Below are 4,365 nucleotides of genomic sequence, written 5' to 3' on the forward strand. Positions count from 1 at the left end.
AAGAAGTGATTAGACGGGACCAGGAAAGTTGCTTTTACTGTGGAAAAAGGAACATGTGAAAAGAAATTGCAGACAGTGAATTCGAGATGAAGAAGTTTTAAAGACAGAATAGGATAGTCAGGGGCTCTATATTTTAGGGGACCGGAGTCATCCTGAGCCCTTGATAAAACTGAAGATAGGTCCCCACAAACAGGAATTCACCTTTTTAGTCAATACAGGAGCCGAAAAATCGACCATTAGACAGATTCCTGATGGATACAAAGTATCCCCTAAGAAAGTACAAGTAATCGGAGCGAAAGGGGAACCATTTAAAGTAAATAAGATTAGGAATGTACTTTTTGAAACCCAAAACAAATTTGGTATTGGTGAACTCCTGCTCATTCCAGATGCAGAATATAACTTACTGGGACGAAACTTAATTGTAGAATTACAATTGGAAATTAAAGTTCAGAACCAGGAATTAAACATATCGGCTTATCCCTTGACAACTGAGGAAGAGAAACAAATAAATCCAGATGTTTGGTATTCCCCTGACACAATTAGTAAACTAGATATTCCCCCAATTGAAATTCAAATTATGTGTTAAAAAAATACATGAAAAGACTCATTGGGGAACCCAAGCATTAGTAGACCATTTACAAATATCCAAATTGATTTTACTGAGTTACCTAAAATTGGAAAATATAAGTACTTATTAGTAATTGTTGATCATTTAACCCATTATGTAGAAACATTCCCTACCTCAAGAACTACAGCAAATCAAGTTACCAAAGTGTTGTTAGAGCATATAATACCTCGATACGGTGTAACTGAAGTTATAGATTCGGATAAAGGACCACATTTTGTGTCAAAAATTGTTAAAGAAATATCAGAACCTTTAGGAATCAAATGGGAATATCATACTCCTTGGCACCCACAAAGTTCAGGAAAAGTAGAAAGAATGAACGCAGAATTGAAAACGATCCTCACAAAATTAATAATTGAAACAAAAATGTCTTGGATAAAATGCCTACCCATGGCCTTGTTAATTATTCGAACAAGGCCTCGGGCAGACTTGGGCGTCTCAGCCTTTGAAATGATGTATGGAATGCCCTATCGAATTGAAGAACCCCCAAATCATGTCTTAATACGTGAGAGTACTATTAATGAATATATCTCTCAGCTTTCTAAGCACCAAAATATGCTATGGAAAAAAGGACTTATTGTACAACGACCACCCTTAGACTTAAAAATCCATAACATTGAGCCAGGAGACTGGATAATGGTAAAAACCTGGAAAGAAGAAACGTTGAAACCCAAATGGGATGGACCTTATCTTGTTTTGCTTACTACAGAAACTGCAATCCAAACTGCAGAACATGGATGGACACATGCCAGTCGTGTTAAAAGACCAGTGAATCCCCCACATTGGAAAATCATCAGCTCTCCTGGGGACATGAAGTTAGTTCTGAGAAAATAAGTTATGACAGAAATATTGAAAAATTTATCTGCTGACATACCCTTTGGAATTAAGTGTTTGTTGGGATTCATTTTTACATTTGTTGTAGCCTTGTTCTTTTACTATTTATGGAAAGTTGTGAAGTGTGGAAGAGGAGTTTGTTAGACTATATAAGCCCTAACATTACCTATAGGAGGATTGTAAATTTAGATAGTTTTGAAGGCGTATATAATCGAGATGTACGTATAAGATGTAATACCCCAGGTTGTGAGTGTTACCCTTTTGTCTGTTTCAAATGTAAAAAGTGCCAGGAAAAGTGGTGGAAACATTGTAGGTACGGATACCCTCCTAGAGGAGTCTGTACCTCGTGTTATCAATCTGAACGAGAATTCACTACTTGGGCATTACACTACTTAGACGAAAGAAAGGATCTATGGAAATCCCCCCCAACAATGGTGGTATTATTTTGTTTTCGGATTAAATCCACAATATTTTTGTTACCACCCAAATGAACCAGCTCCTCTTGTGGTAGATATAGTCAGAGTCCAGTGCCGAAGGGAACTCAAAGCCGTGCGGTGTAATGGGTATATGGTAAAAGCCGTGTTGTGGCCTGCCTATACAGCACGTCTCACTAAATATAAAAGGCATATTCCTACCAGGGACTCCTGCTGCCGAGAAGATGGAACACCCCGTGACTTGAAGCAACCGAGCCGACGGGCGAGGCAGAGGAAGAAGACCCGAAAAAGGAAAAAGCCTTAATTGTGGGACGCCCAAGCTGCAATGGCTGAGTTACCCCAGGACTGGTGAAGGTAAACGAGTTGGCATGAATAAAAGCTTTAATTGGACACAAACAGACACCCTTTACACAGGCACTCTTTACATTTTGGCTCTAATCCTACTGCTTTCTGTAATCCCAACATATGCACAGAACCCACATGAACCTTTCAAATGGCATTTAATTAGATGGGAAGACTGTAGTTACCCTGGACACTTCTACTGTGGATACTGGGGATGTGAAACCTTGGCATCAGATTGGAAGGTAGACCACCCGGATAAGTACTTACAAACACACTGGGGCAAAGATAACTCTAACTGTGTACCCCCTAAAAGAGATTGGTCTGGGGGCACAGTAAACCATGGAAATTGCGTAGGTTTGACATTAAAAGTTCTTCAACCCATGGATGACGGTTGGGTGGTAGGTCGGATGTGGGGAATACGAATCCAAGAACAAGGTGCTGATCGAGGGGGACATTTCCTTATACAAAAGGAAAAAATTCCTCATGACCCCCTGCCAATAGGTCCGAATCCAGTGTTAAATCCACCTCCTCTTCCTGAGGAGAGAATAATCCCCACAGTCATCACAACGGTTTACCCGAACAAGATGAGCCCCACTTTAGAGACACCCGTATTAAATGCCACTATAACTGAAGTTCTTTTACCAAAAACCTTGGAATCTCTTAAACCCAAGGATCCCTTATGGGACCTAATGCAGACTTCTTACCAAGTTCTTAACGAAAGCAAACCAAATTTAACATTAGACTGTTGGCTATGCTACAATGTTAAACCACCTTATTTTGAAGCCTTAGGAGACCTCCATAAAGTAAAATGGTCCAACGGTTCGAACCCCCGTGAATGCAAATGGGAGGAACAGCGAAACCATACACAGGGAGTGACAATCCAAATGGTAACTGGGAAAGGTAAATGTATCGGAATTGTTCCCACCAGATACCAGTCATTATGCAACCAAACCGTTACAAGTAAAACAATAAAACGACATAGGAATTCAGGTAGCAAATGGGCAATACCATCTAATGGGGCTAAATGGGTGTGTTCAGATATAGGGGTCACTCCATGCTTATCTCTAAATGTCCTTGGAGAAAACACGGGTATTTCGGCATTTTGAAGGAGAACTTCCTAGGCAAACTAGAGAACCAATCACTGCAGTAACCATTGCAACCTTGCTAATAGCGGGAGGTGTAGGAGCAGGAACCGGAATAACTTCTTTAATAAAAGGAAAAGAAATGCAAAATTTGCAAATGGCTGTCGATGAAGACCTTGCTAGAATAGAACAGTCCATACAAAACTTGGCTTCTTCTGTTAAATCCTTATCAGAAGTCGTACTACAAAACAGGAGGGGATTAGAACTGTTATTCTTAAAGGAAGGAGGACTGTGTGTAGCTCTTAAGGAAGAATGTTGCTCCTACGCTGATCACACAGGAGTGGTACAGGATGCTATGGCAGAACTAAGAAAACGACTAGAACAAAGGAAAAGGGATAGAGAGACCAGCCGCTCATGGTACGAACATTGGTTTACTACATCACCATGGCTAACGACTTTACTTTCCACTGTAGCTGGACCAGTTATCATGATTATATTAGGTTTGATTTTTGGACCATGTATCATAAGGTATATCCTACGCTTTGTAAAAGACCGCTTTGAGGCTACAAAGTTATATGTGCTTACTTCCAGGTATAATGCTGTGCCAACGAATAACCCTGATGATGATGATTATGTACCAATGAATCGCCTTACTTCTTATTATTGTAATTGTGATGTCTTACATTGTGCTTGTTACAGTCATTGTGAACAATGTGGAAAGGACTTTGCCTGTTTTCGGGGAGAGTCAAGTAGTGGAGTTTGATAAACTACTTTCAAGTATGAAAAGAAAAAGGGGGGATTGTAATAAATTAAGGTGGGAGGTGTAGTTTTTTCAAACAGGATGTATCTATTGCTAAAAATACTAGACTAATTAATACTCAAGGGACTATATACTAGTTATGTAAGAGACAAGATTGCCAGATGTTCTTAGAGTTACAAGGACAATCCGTATAAGGAGGCAATTGCTATTAAAGAACAAAAGGGCAAGTAGAGGACACCTGAGGAAGACGTCTTACTTCAGCCTCAACGACCACCAGAAGGCAGAAAA

The sequence above is a fragment of the Empidonax traillii genome, unplaced genomic scaffold, assembly GCF_003031625.1.
Source record: "Empidonax traillii isolate 1590-97213 ecotype Southwest subspecies unplaced genomic scaffold, ASM303162v1 scaffold1778:size112335, whole genome shotgun sequence".
Classification (NCBI taxonomy): domain Eukaryota; kingdom Metazoa; phylum Chordata; class Aves; order Passeriformes; family Tyrannidae; genus Empidonax; species Empidonax traillii.